The sequence below is a fragment of the Sturnira hondurensis genome, unplaced genomic scaffold (assembly GCF_014824575.4).
Source record: "Sturnira hondurensis isolate 20B ecotype Veracruz unplaced genomic scaffold, ASM1482457v3 Scaffold0021354, whole genome shotgun sequence".
NCBI lineage: Eukaryota > Metazoa > Chordata > Mammalia > Chiroptera > Phyllostomidae > Sturnira > Sturnira hondurensis.
The window spans coordinates 28,264,781-28,285,562 of record NW_028093985.1 but is presented as its reverse complement, the minus strand read 5'-3'; positions in this window follow the sequence as shown (position 1 = coordinate 28,285,562).

The window sequence follows — 20,782 nt, the reverse complement described above, 5'->3', positions numbered from 1 at the left end:
AAAATGAAGGAGAGAATCCTAGAAGCAGCAAGGGATAAGGGGACAGTCACCTACAAAGGAGTACCCATCAGACTGTCAGCGGATTTCTCAAAAGAGACCTTACAGGCAAGAAGGGGCTGGAAAGAAGTATTCCAAGTCATGAAATCCAAAGACCTACAGCCAAGATTGCTTTATCCAGCAAAACTTTCATTTAGAATGGAAGGACAGACAAAGTGCTTCTCAGATAAGGTCAAGTTCAAGGAGTTCATCATCACCAAGCCCTTATTATATGAAATGCTAAAGGGACTTATCTAAGAAAAAGAAGATGAAAAATATGAACAGTGAAAGGACAGCAAACACAGTTATTAACAACCACACCTAAAAGAAAAGCAAACCAAGAGGACAGCTAGATCAGGAGTGGAACCATAGAAATGAAGAACACATGGAGGGTTAGAAATAGGGGAGTGGGAGGGGGAGAGGGGGGGAGAAGGCACAGAAAATAGCATAGATGGTAGGTAGAAAATAGATAGGGGGGAGGGCGAGAATAGTGGGGGAAATATAGAATCCAAAGAACTTGAGACACATGGTTATAAACTAAGGGGGGGAGAATGGTGGGGGAGGGAGGGTGCGGGTGGAGGGGAATGAAGGGGGGGAATAGAACAACTGTAATGGCATAATTAATAAAATATATTTTAAAAAAAGAAAAGAAAGCTGTACTTGAACAAGAATTAAATAAAAAATTATTAAAAAATAAATTAATTAATGGTATATGAACACAGGCAGGTAAAGCAAGTCATCTGATTTCTGGGACTCTATAGCTTTTTAAATCAGATGATAATTTGCAGTGAATTTGGTTGGATGTTTTAGTGCCTGAAGCACTAGTTCCTAATCTTTTTTTTTGTTTTTGCCCAACACACCTGAAGAATAAGCATGCTTCTGTCATCAACAGGGACATGGTAATAGTGTTTCAGTGAATTTGGGGGAGTAGAGTAGACTGTAAACCAACCAACCAAACAACCAAACAACCTTCTCACATGGGAGAGATGATTTTCAAGTGCTGTCCTAGGTGATGTATTTGAGAGTAGCTGCAAAGTAGCTGAAATTATGTGACAGATTCTTGGCTATTTCTGGTGATCCTAGGTGAAGTGATAGACTGGTTTTGTTCCTGTGATCTAGGTGCTCAGTAAATAGATGATTAAATAAAAGGAGGATAAAAAGAGAGAAGGGTTTTTATATCCCTACTTCCTATTATGGCAAAGCAGTATATGTTACACTGTCATTTAACACACCTGTTGTTGAATGGAACTTCTCACAGGGTGTTATTAGATAATATATAGTACAATTAACATATACCTATACCTTTTGACTTTGTAATCCACCTCTGTAAATATATCTAATTGAAGTACCCCTTATATATGTAAAACAAAGAGGTCCTTGAACATTCCTTGTAATGCTCTTGGTAAAAATTAGAAACACATTATTTGTACTTCCATCATTTGAAAATAAAACATTGTGCCTCCACACAACGGCATATTATTCAACTATTAAAAAGGATGAATTACATTTAAACCAACTCACTTGGAGAGGTTTCTTCAAGATATTTTTAAAGAGAAAGAGCAAATAACACATGGAAATATTTCATTTAATTTTTATGAAGCAAACAGCTTTATAATATCCCCATATATCACTGCAAAGGATAATATAATGAAAATATGAAAAAGATGAGCACATATCTAATATGAATTACCTGGGGCCTGCAAGGAGGCCCTAGGTAATATGGATGTAGGAGAGAAGTTGACAAAAGTAAAAGTTAATGATCATTTAAAACAAAACTGCATGCATAAACACATGATACAATTCTGTTTCTTTTTTTCATTAAATATATTTTATTGATCATGCTATTATGGTTGTCCCATTCCCCCCCGCCCCTTAATTTCCTCTTCCCTGTACACCCCTTCCACCTGCATTCCCCACCTTTAGTTCATATCCATAGGTCATACATATAAGTTCTTTGGCTTCTACATTTTCTATACTACTTCTATACCCCCCCTGTCTATTTTCTACCTACCATTTATACTACTTATTCTCTGTATCTTTTCCCCTCTCTCCTCCTCCCACTCCCCCACTGATAACCCTCCACGTGATCTCCATTTCTGTGATTCTGTTCCTGTTCTAGTTGTTTGCTTAGTTTGATTTTGGTTTTATTTTTTAAGTTCAGTTGTTAATAACTGTGAGTTTGTTGTCATTTTACTGTGCATATTTTTATCTTCTTTTTCTTAGATAAGTTCTTTTAACATTTCAAATAATAAGGTATGGGTGATAATGAACTCCTTTAACTTGACCTTATCTGGGAAGCACTTTATATGCCCTTCCATTCTAAATGAAAGCTTTTCTGGATAGAGTACTCTTGGATGTAGGTCCTTGCCTTTCATGACTCCTAATAGTTCTTTCCAGCCCCTTCCTGCCTGCAAGGCTTCTTTTGAGAAATCAGCTGATAGTCTTATGGGAACTCCTTTGTAGGTAACTGTCTCCTTTCCTCTTGCTGCTTTTAAGATTCTCTCTTTATGTTTAAACTTGGGTAACTTAATTATGATTTGTCTTGGTGTGTTCCTCCTTGGGCCCATTCTTTGGGACTCTCTGGGCTTCCTGGACTTCCTGGAAGTCTATTTCCTTTGCCAGATTGGGGAAATTCTCCTTCATTATTTGTTCAAATAAGTTTTTAATTTCTTCGCCTTTTTCTTCTCTTTCTGGCATCCCTATGATTTGGATGTTGGAATGTTTAAAGTTGTCCCACAGGTTCCTAAGCCTCTCCTCATTTTTTTGAATTCTTGTTTCTTCATTCTGTTCAGGCTGAATGTTTCTTTCTTCCTTCTGGTTTACGTCATTGATGTGAGACCCAGTTTCCTTCCTTTCACTGTTGGTTCCCTGTGCATTTTCCTTTATTTCACTTAGTATAGCCTTCATTTTCTCCTCTAATTTGTGCCACACTCAACCATTTCTGTGAACATCCTGATAACCAGTGTTTTGAACTATGCATCTGATAGATTGGCTATCTCTTCATCACTTATATTTTTCCTGGAGCTTTGATCTGTTTTCATTTGGGCCACTTTTTTGTCTTTGTATGCCTGTTACTTAGTAAGGGCCAGAGCCTCAGGTGTTCACCAGGGCAGGGAAACCCACCTCATGGTGTTGTGTGGGGGAGGGGTCCGAGAGGGAGCAATGTAGCTGGCTCCATTCTCTGTCGGTTTTCAGTCACTTCTTCCGCTTCCCATAAGCAAATTGGGCCCTTCTGGTGCTGATTCCTGGGTGGGTCAGCTTGTGTACATTCAAGGACTCTCTGGGTCTCTCCAATGAACTCTATTGCGAGGCTGGGAGTTTCTCCCACTGCTGCCTCAACCCCCATAGATTTTTTCAGTCAGAGGCTTTGAGGTTTTATTTCCCTGAACTGGAACCCCCGGTTGTGTGGTCTATCTCGCTCCCTAGTTGTTCCTCCTGGTTTATCTCCACATGAATGTTGGACCACCCAGCCCACAAGCCGATGACTTGCTGGGTCCTCCAGCTATTGCCTTGCCAAGAGTCTCTCCATCCAGCTGCAAGTCTCTGCTGCTCCTACCGGTCTGGATGAATGTGTCTTCTTTAACTCCTTGGCTGTCAGACTTCCATACAGTTTAATTTTCTCTCAGTTCTGGTTGCTTTTTGTTTTTAAAGTTGTTGTCCTTGTTTTGGTTGTGCGAGGAGGCACAGTGTGTCTACCTAGGCCTCCGTCTTGGCCGGAGTCCAGATTATGTTTCTTTAAAAGTTTATCTCTCTGTCTGTCTGTCTATCATGTTCATCCATCCATCCATCCATCCATCCACCCACCCATCCTGCATGAAGTCATGCAAGCAAGCTTGGTCACCAAAATGTTAATGATGGTTATCATAGACTGGTACAGTTATAGTGCGTTTTACTTGCTTTCACTTTTATGTATTGTTTGACATTTTTACATTATTTACAACATTTGGGTATTTTATATTACCAAGGAAAAATATCAAAACTGTATTTATCCCCCCAAATTAAATGCTCAGGGTGAATTCCTTCTGGGATCTCAAATACAATAAAAATCTTAACCTATTCACAAACTACACAACAAAAAACTAAACCAATCAATTTATTAGCTAACCAATTTAAACACACACACAAATATATTCTTATATATATGCAAGAAATATTTGTCTTTTGAAACATGTTTTTTCCCCATCTAATACTTATCTATTATTTTTGAGGTTGACATTTTTTAAATGTTAAGGAGGCAGGAACAATTAAATAACAGCCGCTTAAGCTATCTCCTAAAATCTATTCTGAACACAGAAAGAGGGTTCAGGCGGATTGTTCTCATAACTGCTTTTCCCTAGATTTGAAGCTGAGGGAAGAAAACTTCTTTTTCTCTTTAAATATCTGAGAAAATTCCTCTAAGCCAAACCTGCAGAGTACACTCCCATTTTACTCAAACTTTCCTCACTGATGATCATTCAGTTTTCTTCTGGTAAGGGAGGGGTTTTTCCTCTTCAGACTTGTTGGACTGTAGAACAAATGAGCACCACATTGATGATGATGTTTAAAGGCCATGACTCTGGCCCACCACTCAATCCAGGTCCCTTTAAGCAGCATGAAGGCAGCACCACAGTGCAGCAGAATTCTGAAATCAGGCAAGATGTGTTTCAAATCATCATGCTACTCCCTACGAGCTGTGACATTTCTAAGTTATTTACTGTTCTGCAGCCTCGGTTTCTTTATCTGTGAAGTGGGCTCAGCAACTTCTACAGTTGGAGATGTAGACTAAGCCTCAATAAACTGTATCTATAAGCACCCAGCTTAGTGCCTGGTACTACATAAGCACTCAATAAATGATAGCCACTACTGTTATTATTTTTGTATATTCCCAGAATGTGTTGGTATAACAGAAAATTATTGTTTCTATGGGTATGTATATAAGCATTATTTATATCAAAGGAAGGGCTGTCCTTATTTTTTTAGGTACTTAAAGAGGTTCCATGCATCGTTATATTCATATATTCTACTTCCCATGAATTAATGGAGAGTGGGGGTAGGAGTATTAATTCAGAATGATGAAATGCTTATATTTAAATGTAATCTATGTCTGTGCCATGTGATCTTAGCTTTATCTTGCTCTTCCTTTTACATGTATGAATTTGCAGCAGGAAAATATAAACAATATATTTCTTTAACCAAGGATTCAGTGAAAATCACGATGCTGTTCAGCACTGAATCATTAATCATCACTGGCACAGCAGAGAAAATGCTTCAGTTTTGCCAAATGCACTGTTTACTGAAAGAGGCCAACATTTACCACCGAAAAGATAACACACTTGGAGAAGTAAAATAAAAGAGAATTAATTGTGTGTATATTAAATACGTTTCTGGAAGCCATTTAATTTGTGATTTGAACCTTAGAACTCCTAAAACAAGGGAGTGCACACGAGGAATTATCTTTCCTGCTGAGCTGCACTTGTTACAAACACTCGCATTGTTTTCTTCAGAAACGCTCACTAAAACAAAACATCAGCTGAAGATCATTGTCACACTTCTTGAAAAGCATCAGTGAAAGTTGAAATTATTTCTTATGTAAGAAGAAATGTCTTTTTTTAAATATAAATTTTATTTATTTATCTTTAGAAGGGGAGGAAAATATCAATGGATAGTTGCCTCTTGTGCGTCCCCTGCTGGGAACTGGCCTACAATCCAGGTATGTGCCCTGACTGGGAATCAAACCATGATCTTTTGGTTCACAGGCCCGGGCTCAATCCACTGAGCTATACTAGCTAGGGCTAGAAATGTCTTAATTAAAATAATTTTAACATAGTTTTTTAAAAAAATAATTACTATTTATTCAGATGAAACTAAAGCAAAAGAAGAGAAACAATATTACTGACAGCTTCATGGTTCAAACACGCAGTTAATAATTTGGTGCATTTTCTTCTAATCTTATTTTTTCTAAGGTTAAAATAATTTTTGTTTATGTAGTTGTAATCCTGCTGTATGTGTATGTTTTGTTTGTAACTTGCTTAAACATTTTTATTGAGTAGTTAATTAAAACAGGCACAGGATTAACTTGGTGACTTTATACTTTCTCTACCCTTTGTGATCCAATGTTCTGTTTTCTGTTAGGCTTCAAAAACAGTGTTTGAGTTAAAAAATCATATAGCCAGATGGAAAAATAATTTACTTATATTGTGTAAATTAATCTGAACATTTCTCTGTAAATCTGACAGTCTCTCATGCAATTCCTGAATTAGATGATGAATTTGATTAATAACCATATTCAGGATCTGATATGTTATGTAGGAAATTTCTCATCATCATGCTTTTAAAGAAGATTAAAGAAGTACTGTGTTAAAACTGTATATTTTGTGGCAATGTGAAAAGTTACAGGGGGGAAAAATGTCCAGGTTAATTCTCTTATGTTCCTTTTCAGACATGGTTTCTTTTCATTAACCATCTGTAATGAAACATTTGGTCACTGTCACCAGTAGGCATTAATTGCCAGGAAATGCATATTTAAATAGCTCATATTTTAGAGCACTATAGTGATCACAGGATTTTAAACAGTATCTACTTTAGATTAAGATGTCAGAAGTATCAAAACTTGTGAAGTGTGACGTGAAATAGTCCATATGCTAGGCAAGCATAATCTCAATAGAAAGCCATTACATAATCATCCCTGTTTTCCTCACGGTTGAGTGATAGACCTTAATATTCAATTAAGAAACCTACTTAGCCCTGACTGGTGTAGCTCAGTGGATTGAGCACGGGCCTGTGAACCACACCATGGCGGTTCAATTCCCACTCAGGGCACATGCCTGGGTTGCAGGCCAGTTCCCAGCAGGGGACGCACGAGAGGCAACCATACATTGATTATTTCTCCTTCTCTCTCTCTCTCTCTCTCTCTCTCTCTCTCTCTCTCCCCGCTTCCCTTCCCCTCTAAAATAAATAAATAAAAAATCTTTAAAAAAAAAGAAACCTAGTTACTAGACTCAGATGCTGATCCAAATCTCAAAGTAAGCTTCATTCATTTGACCCATGTAACCTGCCAGCTTTTATTTCATTTGAGCTTGTATTTAATCCAACTGTCCCAACCAGGGAATTTAACCTAATCTACACCACTACCACCAACCCCCACCACCATTATGATTGTCATTATCATACCATCATCCTCCTCCTCATCATCTACTATTGAGAAATGATTAGTTCTTTAAAAGACGAGTAAAGTTGTTTGGGATACGAATTTTTTTGATTGTTTAAGGGGGAAAATCTTCCGAGAACCTTTTACCTACATTAAATTTTATTTGCTAACAAAAACAAGAACTAATCGTTGGTGCAAAGAATTAACAAACACAGGAGACTAGATTATATGTTTCAAACTTTACTTTGGAGACCTGAGGGGATGCTTTTGTGTGAAATTGGATTAACCTTTTTGATACTTGTCTTTAAAGTACCTCAGACTTAAATGGCTTTGTTTCCCAACTCTGTGGATAATCACCTAATAGTATAGGTTTTGAGATTATAAATGAAACTCTTGTAATTTTTGCCAAGAATATGAAGTAAAGAATATTTTCACGATTTGTCCATGTCTCATCCCCACCATGCAGCTCTTTTCAATGAAGACTGTCAATTTCTACAGCACTGGTGTGCTGCTCTTGTTTATATCCCTATGACTGAGTCAATTGTAAGAATTGTGTTAAGAGTAGTTTCTAGTAGATCACTGTGGCTCTTCCTAGTGAATTCTACTTAAAATCTTTTCCAAATCTATTTATAAATTGCAAATAGTTTCAGGTGTACTACATTTATCTGCATTGAATAAAGAGATAACATGTCAGATATTACTCAAGTATTTTTTTCTTTGCCTGATCTCCTCTTGACCTCACCTTTTAACATGAAAAAGAGTATATTTGTCACATTAGTACTGATTTACATCTATTCACTTACTGGATTGATATAAGGAAATCAGTTATGAGAATTTTATGCAAAAACTTATCAAATTGTTGATAGAAAAGAACTGAATCCTCTTCTCAAATAATTTTTCTCAGAAAATTATATAGAACTAATTTCTTCTTTTTCTTTTTCTTTTCCTGCCTCTCATCATCCTTTTATTTCTCCTTCAATATTAGGCATTTTATTTAAATCATTATCAGTGTAAGTACCATTTTAAATTACTAGTACTTGGTTGCAGATACTTCAAGGTTAATTTAGACACACTATTTTGGAATTTCAACACCACCACTTAAACATTAAATGTATTTTTCATCGAGTGAAAGAGATTTTTTCTAGGCATAGTTAACTCTATTTTTGCAGTATTTTCCACTTTGATATTGACTTCTCAGTTATTTTTTGCTATCAAAATTATTCCTTTCTGAGGTTCTCTTTGCCAAACTTTTCACATTGACTTTGAATTTGTGATCATATCATGGAATCTGAATCCAGATTCTACTCGGCCTTTCCCTCTTGGGTCTAAAGCACTACATATTGAACAGCAGGAAGTTAAAAAATGAGCACCTTCTATTTATGCCCAGAATGAAATGCTATGAAGAAAAGGCATTGATAGATACATGGTTTCTAAATTTAAACCAGTGTTATAATGTGCACCAAGAAGCACCATTAGACTACTGAAAGTATAAATCACTCTTCCTAGGGGCTGATTTATCGACATGTTTAATTTAAACCCTGGGAAGACCAATAGAACACTTTCAGTGATTAGGTTCATAGTACAGTTTCATGGGCTCAGAGACCATATCCCTGTGAGAATGAACAAAACCAGAAGACCCTGTTAATGCTCTGCTTTCTTAGATATTGTCCTAAAGTAAAGTGTGGCAAAATTTGGCCTCTCCTTTAACATAATATGATTCTACTACAAACATTTAGCTCCGTAATTGAATCTCTCTGTGGTAGGTGTAGTGTTCACATTTAAACTTGGTATGCTATTCTTCCAACCTTTTTTCATTATTTTTATATATCCTTTCAATTGTTTCTATCCTATATTACAACATACCAGTTGACCAACACTTAATGATGTATACAGCATCTCCTTTATGTATTTAATAATCTTTCTGTGTGGTTAAGTTTCAAAAAGAAAAATATAATAATCCAATTACATTAATTGAAGTTAGAGACATAGTGAAGAAGTCGGACATAGAATGAGCTAAATTTGTGTAATATATGTGCTCTCTTAGAATATTCCCCAGGATTTTTCTCTTCATTTTTGTTCGGGAAGAAAAATCTGTAAAACCTTTGAATATTACTATTATATTCACATTTTTCATTCTTACTATACTTGTGTTTCAGGGAAAATATGCAGCATTGTGTATTGTGTAGAATGAAATTCGTATCTGGGTTCTGACAATCAAAAACATAGCACAATGTTTAGAATCATCTGTCTTTTTCACCTCTCTGAAGGGAATGACAACGTAAGTATAACCCAACAAAAAAAAGAACCCAAAAGAATAAAAATTTAGCATATAATTAATAACCTCATCTCCATTTGCATCTAATTTTTACACTTATCTCCTTCTGTGCTGTCTCCTTCTTTTAAAATGATTTAAAAAACAATTCTGGGGTGATTATTTGAGATACCAATATGGCTATGTTTGTAAGTGAACTCATGTATCATCCTGTTTACAGATGCTATCTGTCCATCCTAGCAGAGGACTCAAAATCCTAAGAAGAGTTTAGAAATTCCCAGGGGTAGACCAGTGCTATCTGACAATATACCAAAAAGGGAGCAAATTTTGTTTAAGCAGACGCTACCCCTTCACATGTTTTAATATTATGAACCAAAGAACCAAACAAAGTTATCTTACAAAATGTTTTATATATACATTTTATAAATTACCCTTTTAATTTCAGTCTGAATAATCATCAAAGGAGAAAAAATCAGAAGTCATATGTGTGTATATATAATTGATGTTATGCATTTTACATAAAAAATCTCAATAGTATATATATTTCTAATTCATTCAATATAGTGGCATAAGCATGTGTTTTCATAGAATTTTGCCACATACAAGAAACCCAGAAGGTATAACTTTGGTATGCTATTACTGATTTAGAAAGAGAGAGAGAGAAATAGGAGAGAAAAAGGAACTATACACCTCATTAATCTTTTTAACCTAGACATGAGAAATGATATTTAACAGTATCTTCTATAGTGCTGAGAAAAATACATTGAGTTTCTGTTTGGTGATATCTGGCCTGTTTTTGAGACATCGGCTTGGTTAAAAAATTCCCTTTCAGTAAGTGCTTAAGGAGGATGGCTGTGTTTAGTCCAGGGAAAAGTAGGACTGCCCCTCCCTAGTGTGACATTTTCCTGTATAGGTTATTCTTAAAAATTTTGCAGCTGTTCTTACTTTTCCCATAGTACAACGGAGATACTCCTACAGTTTCTTCCCACAGGAAATCATTCCCCAGACACTGCACTTGAGATGAGAATATGTGGAACTCCTCAGCTAAAGTTCATGTAGGTTCTTTCAAGTAAGACAGGAAGATGTGTGAACTAAGGAAACAGGTTAAAATTTAATTTTAAAACCTATATTTAAAATGCAAATAATGTAATAAAGTAGTTACTAATAAAATACAATGATTTGGGCTAAGAACAGATTGAGAAAAATAATATATAGAAGAAGCCTATACATTTGTGATTTACTTATCAAAATGTACACAGCCAACTTTTACAAGCATTTGCAAATTTAAAAGCTGTGCTTTCTGGCATGATTAAATTTATTTTCTGAAATGCAAGCTCTCAGAAAAGAATCTTATGCTTAAAAGGAGCTAACCTTAAAACTTTCTGAATTTTAGAATGACATGTTCAAAATGTCATATGATTGATGGATGTTTTTGTATTACAAGAGAATAGCTGTACACCTTGGTGATTAAAAATAGTCATCAGCTTTAGTCTGGTATTTGGTGACTTCAGCACTAAGTAGGAGCTGGATGAGGTACTAGTAGGTGAAATGAGAGGTTCACAGGGGTGTCAGCAGTCTATATGTTATGGTAAGGGACAACCCACCTAAGAAAAGCAATTAAATTTGCCTTTGTCTCCTGTTCTCATTTGAAGTGAATATAGGTAACTGTTCAGAATACTGAGGTTGCTTACTAAGGTATGAGCTACTTAGGTCATAGCAGTTTCTCAGTGATGGAAAGGATAAATTTCAGGTTTCCGCAGGAGAAAAAAGGTAGTGGATAGGAATTTAAATACCATGAAATGGATGTTGCTTTTATTAGTGCTAACACTTGTTACTGTAGAAATGCTTAGCAAATGAGTGTCAGTTAAAGAACAGGACAACAAAAAAGGGCCTATGCCTTTAACTGTCCAGTCATTTTGCTGAGAAGCTGAAATGATCCTCTGGTGAATGTATCTGTTGTAAGTCACTCTTTTAAATCGGCTGCTTTCACCAACTGTGACACTGTTCAGGAGTTTAGAGGAAAAGGCCTTGCTTTGCCCCAGGCCACGCTTCTATTCTTTTTGCTTAATGTGGAGATGAGAGAAGAGATGGAAATCTCAGGTGAAACCTCTAGGAGAAAATACCCTTGTGCATTACAACTTATTTTTCTGGTCTCACAGAATCTAAAATAAATTAGTTCTGGTATCCTCCTGATTTCAGCTTGGTTGACCAGTTCCTTGTGAGCAAGGGGGCTGCATTAGCTTCTGAAATGAAGCATTTATGCTGTGATGCACAGTTTTCTCTATGAATAATTTGCTAAGCTGTTTAAAAATCACAAAAGAAGAAAGGAACATAAAATGTACCATTAAGTCATTCCATGAGATTTACAAAGGCTTTAATGAGTTAGAAATGGATGAAAAAGCCTTTTTTGATTCATTAAAGATATCCATCTGATTAGAAGAGATTTTCATCGCCTTATCAGCTAATCCAATAAATTGACTATCCATTTCAAAATGACTCCAATTGGATTCCTGTCCATTAGAATGATTTTCTGAAAACCCCAGAGCACTGTATAAAATTGAAAATTATCAAATTGCCACTGGAAAAAAATTTTACTAGATTCTGATAAATCTAGAGTATCTGGGAAAAAATGCCCTGAGCTGAAAAGTTATACAAATCAAAGTTCAGCTTGCATAGTTCTCTTCAATATTATTATTTATCAGTGCAAAAAAGGTAATCCTTAACAGAAAAATCAGTATTTGGGTAGCTAAAGTAGAACTGTTTCATAAGGAGGTTGTTTGCTAACTCCATACAGACCTTGAAAAAACTAACATGGTTCTATTGTATATCTGGAAAATATTTTAAAATGCCATACCAATGAGATAGCTAATGTATGGAACCAGCTAATCAAATTTCCAGTTTTTGGCTGGTGCATGCCCCAGTGTAACAAAGTAAGATTAATGGGGTGTTAAAAGTCTGTATGGACTTGTCAGTTTTATGTTGCAAATAGGGTTAATTTCATCCAAATGTAGAAATTTTAAAAAATTAACGTGAGTGAACTAAAGCCTTATATTTGTCTTCGCTCTAGAGAAACATGTTTCCAGGACCAGTCCTAACCCGGCTAGCGGGGAAAGCTGAGCGAGGAAAGAAATGCTTTTCAGGGAACAGACGATCACGAGGTCAGCCACCATGGAGAAATGCCAGACGCTGAAATTTAGAAGTAGATAATTTTACCTATCGGACTAGCCAAAAGCATTTATTCTGGGCCAATATCTGATACTGCCCAGGAAGACAAGCCTTCTTTATCTTTCCTCAAAATCACTTTTTACATAGTCTCCACAGGAAAACTGGGGTGAAGGTATTTTGCCCTTTGTGGAATATTTTGGGTCATAAGAAGGAGTCTTCATAAACCATCTCCAGCATTTTCACAAACTGGCTGGCATCCAGATATTTGTCTACATAATGCCAAACACTTGGATGCTTGGAAACATCCAGATGTCTGATTGCCTTTTTAACTTGTCATTCAAATGGGATAGACCTAGACTATGTCTATGTGTAAGTTTGAATTGGGTGGTAGTTGAAGAGGCAAGGGGCGAACAGAATTTCATGAACACTTTTTTTATTGCTCCATATATTTTGTTTTCCCCGAGAGAACTTCAACTTAAATCATAGAAGCATGCATTTTTAGGATCCCTGATAGAAGTAAAATGCTTACACTGAAACAGAAATTTACATAGCCTAAAAAAATAGACATTCATTTGGGATGATGTATGGAGCAGGTATGAAATAGCTGGTAGACTGTCTACAGAACCTCAGCTATTTGGCATTACTTTTGGTATCCTGAGGAACAGGGTAACAGGCAAAGGAATGGCTTTAGAAAAGCATTTTACAGTGGTGTGATTTAAAGAGTACCAAGAATTACACCTCTCACCAACTATCTCTCACATCTGGACCAAATATATTTTCTTCATGTTGCCTTATTTTCTATATGCTATCCTAAAAACTTATTAATTTGTAGGAATAACTATCATTTTTAAAGTATAATCTCCTCTTCTCCAATGGAGTAGTTATGAAATACATATCGGCTAAAAATGCGTTTAATAAGACTCAGTGTCCTCCCATCTGACGCCTTTATCCCAAGGAGGGGGAGGTGGGAAGAAAGGAAGACTGCATGGAGCAAAGGACTCTGCAAGACAGGCCAGAGCTGAGTGAGGGACTAAGAAGGACAACAAAGAAAGGCTGGAATTGGGGAGCTGCTTAACAGACTGGTGAGAAAGGACAACGAAGACAAATGTCCCTGCTTTCCCATTTCACTTCTGCCCTGTCCTCATGGGGCATTCTCATTCTCCACGGGAGCATCTGCGGGTCAGGGGCCCTGTCTCAGTGCACCGTGTTGATCATTTGTGTGCCCCGGTGCTTTCCGCAGCATGTAGCATACAGTAGACGCTCAGCAAATGTTTTCCAAGGGAATCAATACATGAAGAGAAGATCGGTGTGGTCTAAAGGCCCCAGGTTAAATTTCAAAGACTCTAGACTCAGAGGAATTTCAGGAAGTTCCATAGTTCAACCTGTCTTCAGCTAATGCTTAAGCCGCACCAAGAAATAGCTTTCAATAGTTTTCTTTTTAGAAATTCCCACATCCTTTCCTCAAAGCATATTTCAGCATCACTTTAAAAAAATCTATTTTAAAACCTTCTATGGTTCAAGATCATTTTCCTTCTTCATAGAAGTAAATTTATGCATACTAATACATCTTTTAACTTTTCCAAGAGGTTATGTGCACACCCCTTCTCTCTAGAACAAACTGCTAGGGAAATGGGGCAGAGATTACAGTCTTTATTTTAGCTTAATTTATTCAAAATTTCTGCATCTTATTTTGTCACTTTTAAAATGAGAATGGTTTGATGAAGCTTTCGGCAGTGCTAGGGCAGACAGCAGTCTCCCAACTCTTCTTAAAACGAAGGAAAGCTAAGGTATTTAGAGACCTGGGGAGTTTCTCAATGGTGTGAATGGAGGCAGCCCTAACACCAGAATTCCACTCATCCTCATCTGATAACAGTACCTTATGTGTTCCACACAGTATCTGCTATTCACATACACTCACATAGGCTTTGGCAAGTGATCCCCATCTCCTTAAAATTTCACATTGGCTTTCTATGTTGAGGTGTATTTTTTTTAACCACCTTGATTCTTACTTATGAACTTTTTCCTAGGTTTTCAAAATGGCTTGGTTGTAGGATAAACCCTGAGGCTAAATTCATTCAGATAATAAGATCAGGAGTGGCTTTGTTAGATTATGTTCAATATTTATGTAACTGTTAACCCATTTTGAAAATGATGAGTTTCAGGAAAGGTGTAAAATAAATGTGGGTATAGCAATTGTGATTTTCCTATTGTCTGATTTCTTGATTACCATGGGAAATGTTACCTGAAAGATTAATTGAAAAACTCGTGGTTTGGAAATAATAACACTATTTACATTTCAGAATATTCAAATAAAGATATTTTCTGTGTTGCATGAAGATATAGTTCTACACAAGACAGAAATAGTCCATGCAGATTAAGTTCATATTATTTAGAAAATTAAAGTACCAAGAAGGGACTAGTTCAGCGATGAATTTGCTGATGTATCAGGAGTTTGCGGGTCTGCCTGGGGTCTCCCTTAAAACCCAGTTCAGAAAGAAAACAGCCAGAGTCGCATGATGAATCCAGTTAATATATGGGTGGCATAAGCTGACATATCAAATTGACAACTTTTCTCCCGATAAAAGAGGCTGGCCATCCTGTCTCATCAGCCACAATGGAAGTCGCATTTTAGGCTTAAGCCCTTTTTCCTTTTCTTTCTGAGTGAGCTCTAACAGAGCATACTGTACACAGCCTGGGCATCCCAGACTCAGGTTTACCTCCATCCTTGATTCTCAGCCTCGACAGGAGCTGCAGCCTTAGAAAGAACTATCGAAGTCCTAGTTGATTGTTCTCCTAATTTGTCCCACCTACTGTTGAGGCGTTTTTTATGAGGCCTCAACCATGACCATGACAACGTCCTTAACCATGACAATGATGAAATGTGGTGTAAATTTTCCTTGTATTTTGATGTGACAGTTGAAATTCAGAGATGTTAAATAATGTATTCCCAGAAACGCAGAGAGTGGTAGAGTCAGGAATTATACCTTGATCTTTCTAGCTCCCCCGACTCCATGGCCATGGAGGAATGGAAGCACCAGGGACACACGGTCAGCTAAGTAGAAGCAGCAGTTACTCCAGGTTGTGTCTATTCGCCTTATAGGGAGGCTGCTCTCTGCTCAAATTTGATTATTGGTACAGTCGGAATAAACAAATACTTTAGCTTTCTACTGTTACAGTTTTTATGAGCTAAGTGCATTAAACTTCAAAGGCAATCCCATCTACACGAGTCTACAGCAGGAGAGGACAAGCTCAACTGTTGAATTCATGTAGATCTGGATTTGAAACTCCACCTTGACTAAGCCACATGAGGTAAGTTACTTCCTGTCTGCCTTTTAGTTCCCTCATTGGTAAAAATGTGATAGCACCTTCTGCACAGGGTGGTTCTGAGTAAAAAAAAATACAGAATAAGGTTCAGTGTATGGCCCGTAGTAGAAACCAAATAATATTTTTTTCCAAATTTAATGTTTATTGTTATTAATGAGAGCAGTAATAATGACTCATTACTTTATCATAAGTGCCTTTTTTGTTGTTTGTTTGTGTTTTTATTTTCCCAATAGGATAAGATTTCCTAAAAGTACAATAACTAGTTAATTCATTAGTAGTAATAATAATAACTGTGTTTGCTTGTAGGGCCAAGTAATAAAAAATATCCTTACATCTGCTTTGTGAAGGGTTTTGTATGTCTATTGAAATTCCATGAGCCAGAATGTTAATTTTGTGAAAAAAAAAACAACTCAAAAAACACACGGTTGAAATTAATTGTTAAACATAACTCCTATTTTCTTCATAAAGAAATATGGCATTTTCTTAAAGAATAGTGACTGCAACTTGGTGAATATAAATTATCAGCCACATTAGTGATTTCATTAATATTTAGTAATGTTTGAAGTACGATTCTCAAAGACTGTTTCTTACTACTAAATGTAATATTTGATGAATATCGTGCAGACTATTAAATATCAACACTATCAAAAATGCAAATGAAGTAACACTGAACAAGGAACTCTTATGACAGTAAAATGCTGCTCCTACTAAAGGTAGCTCAATTTCATACCATCTCCTTTGTCTCCCCCTCTTTGGTCGTGGGCCCTGCCTTTCCTGTCACCTTCTCTGGAACGTGAAAGCCCCACGCCGTTTCAGCTACCATCCTCTTGATGGGAAATCATGTCAAGGCCAGCAGGTATGCAAGGTAGTCTGTATCTTAAAATCTCAACATCGAAAATTATTCTACTAGTGCTTGCTTGTGGAGTGCTTATAAAATGATTTGCTGTTTCAGCAACTTGCAGGCTAGTCAGTCAGTGGTATAAAATCTTCAGTTATCATATGGTAATATCCTTTTATTAACCACTGAAATATATCAAGACATTTCATGATAACCGACAATGCCAGATGCTATTACTGGCCTAATGGTTAATACATTTGCACTTTCTTTTACTGAGCTCTTTCTGCATGGTTACTTTTCCTGTTGTGTAAAACATTTTTCAAATGTGTGGGAGCATCCTAATGTTTCAGTGTCCATTCTAATATACATATATTTATGGGCACTCAGTTGGCTTTTCAAGTTTCCCCACCGAGATGTTATTTTTTTAAAGTGCAGGCACTCCCTAAGAAATGAGCACCTGACTGGTAGACAGCCTGCACTTGGACTCAGTTTGCTGCTGGGACCTTCTCCTCTGCCCTATAAAGGCTAACCCTGTCATCCTCAGCCTGCTTCTGACTTCCAGCAGAAATTTTTTTTAGAGGATGCTGTTTGCTTGTAGCTGGTAAATGGAATGATTTGAATCAATCTTGGCTAATTCATGATTATTTTGATATATTTTTCTTTTTATCCATTTCAGATCACAGTCAACACCATTTTTGGTATATTTTCATCTCATACAGCCGTATACTCATTTAAATTCATCTTTTCCCTTGTTTTGTAATTGTCTATTTTCTTCTGTAAAATTTCTATCCTTTGCCTTCTCCTGCTTTCCTTCTTGTGTGTCTCAATTGTGAGCCCTCAAAGGACTCTAATCAAAGCTAAAGGTGAGTGGATATACCACCATTAAGGAAATATTCTCCATTTGAAAAAAATATCAGAATTGATGCATAAAATCTTGAAAGTCCTGGAAACTATCTTGAGATGTCTTTCAAAGTTTTTAAAAACTCTCAATCTATTCATGTCCCTCAAGATCCAGGATACTATCACTTTTGTTTCATCCAATTTTGGGTTAAATTCCTACCCTATTTGCTCTGATTTTCATATGTGCAATCATTCAGGTAAACATGGGCATTTTAGGCCTGTGTGGAGACCAAAGCATTACTTTCTTGGTTGTTACTATGGGCAATTGATTTGTGAGGCTGAAAACAAATGGCTTCCTAATGAAACTTTGTAATGTATACGGCTGCTCTCTTTTGCTGGTTGGTGGGCAGAAAGTAGTCCACTCTAATCGATACCAAGCACAAGGAAGCAAGAGATAGTGGCAGGGCAGTGTTCTGTGCAGCATGTTAGGTGTTGCTAGAATGTGGCGTGGAAACTGTCTCTGTCTTTGAGAGTTGATGACGACTGAGAAGTGGATAGCTGACAGAGGTATGTGCTCACTGGCATCTCTCCTTTCTCCTCACTTGCCCTGTGAACCTACCCTGACTCAGTAAGTAGCTATCTTGGGCACTGCTTTGACGGTACAAAGGTTCTAAATCAGGCTGGCAATTGCAGAGCATAACAATTCATCCTATCCACAGCAGAAAATGTCTAAGAAATTTTCTCCAAAGTGCTAGGAAAAATGTTTCCCTTGACATTTTTGACTCTCATGAGAGCATGAGAGTGGGAAGGACTTACAGCTCACAGTTTGTTTTATGAAAATGTGATGGTTTGGGGGATGGTTTGGGTGGGGTTCTAATTTCAAGAAACAAAATAAAGGAAGAAAGAAAGAAAAATAACAAAATAAGAATAATTCTCACCTTGGCTGGTGTGCCTCAGGATTGAGCAACAGCCTGGGAACCAAAGGGTCGCTGGTTTGATTCCCAGTCAGGGCACATGCCTGGGTTGTGGGCCAGGTCCCTAGGATGGGGTATACAAGAGGCAACCACACAATGATGTTTCTCTCCCTCCCTTCCCCTCTGTTTAAAAATAAATAAATCTTTAAAAAAATAACGCTTTATAAGTCACAATTTATACTTTGCTACTACATTTTACACACATAATCTCATGTAATTTCCTTCGAATTTCTGAGATAGGAGGGCAGGAATTATCCCACTCATCTTGGAGGTAAGAAACTGAGAATTGAAGATGTTACATTGATTTTTTAAGGCTGTATAGCTAGCTAGGTTTAAAAAAGGTTGGAACTTGGGAAGCTTGCAGGTTGGGAACACAGAAAAGAATGGAGAAGCTATCTCAGATATTTATAAATTGTTTAGTTTTTAGGACAACGCAGTTGAACTTGGCCAATAACTATGAACATCTCCATTTCTGATAAACAATTTATAAGAGCTCCATGAAAGCCCTTCATGGCATATTTAAATGATTTTTCATTATATTTGAAATTCCATAAGTTGAAAGTGATATGCTGGCCTCAAGGTTTAAAACTTATCCTAAGTGTAGAACCTGAAAGATTTGAGGTAACTTTAAAACCTTAGAGACTGGGAACTCCCCACAAAGTAGTACTTTCATGTCTGGAAAAGAAAAGCTATTTTTGGAATATAAATGGCTGGAAATCAAACATGATGGAGAACCCTCTTTGCTAAATGTTAAATATTCAGGTCCGCTTGATGACCCAGGGTAATTCATGGTTAGAACTGAATGCCTAATATCTTTTTAGAGAGACCAATAATAAACTAAAATCATGGTTTCAGGTGAATTAAAAAATATATATATATTTTTTGTAAAGAACTAAGGTCTTTTGATAATCAGAAAAAAAATCAGACAAAGAGGAAAAATGACATCTTTTGTGAATCTTCCTAGTGTCTGTTCAGTCTCCTTGATGAATTCCATTATCACAAAAATGACCTTTCTAGTTCATATCTCTTTTGAGGCTAATGCAATTCTTCTCCATTCTGTTATAATGAAAGTATTACATGGATAACTATCCAGCATTATCTTCTAGAAGGAGAACTAATTTGGGAAAGAAATGAAGTACTTTAATATAATATCAGATCTCTCTTCTTTTTTATCCTTGTAGAGACCTGCTGGGTAGAACTAAGCAAGTTCATGTACATGGTAAATATACTGAGCTACCTGCCTAATGCAGAAGTAATTTTATTACTATATTAGCGAACAGAACAGTCATATGAATGTTTAAAAAACAGAGCCTCAGATAAATTCGGAGGCATAAGGTGGTGAATATGCTGCAGACACCTTCCTGTTGATTTTTCTTTTTGGAGATGTGTAAATAAAAAGCATTAAGATCCATGGCACAGTTCCTAGATACAAGTTGCAAACATGTACTGCTTGTCCCTACCTGTGGGAAACGTCAAGATGGGCAAGAATAGCATAAACACCAATTATGTGCTCTTGTTAATTGCGTATTTCTTTGAAGTGGTAGCAAAATGCAAGCTAGTGGATGGTGGAAAGAGCTGGGATAATGATGGGAAGCTTCCTCAGACAGGTTCATGCACGCAGAAAGGCAGAGTTTTTGGTGAGCCATAGTGTCTTCCCATTGAAAAACTTACCCTGATTTCCATTGCTATCTGAAGAATGCATTTCTCTGAGGAATATAATTAATGATGGTGTACTGACCAGTTAGCATAGAGTGCAGAGACCCAAACGATGGTGCAGATCCATGGCCAGGTCACATGGATTGAGGTCAGGCTTCTCACACCATTTGAAAGGGGGCAATTAAATGCATGCACAAATCCCTGCTTGTTCTGTGTGATAATAAGTGTCTTTGTATAATTCTTCATAAGAGGTAAAAACACTTTGTAAAAAATACCTTTACTATTACACTCCCTATGAGACAATTAGTTGGCAGAGATTTTAATTGCTATGTTGTGGATGTGGAAATTGAGGCTCAGTGATCTTAAGTAGTTTACCTAGGTTGTAAGTGTGGGCTACAGCAACGTGAGTTAAAGATTTGGAAATGAGAAGGCAACTAGATAGAACAAGAAGGCCATTGGTTTTGATGGTTAATATGTACCACATTTTGCCAAATTTAGATATTAAATTAACTTCATGTATTACACATGAGTTTTCAATATTTAAAAAATGA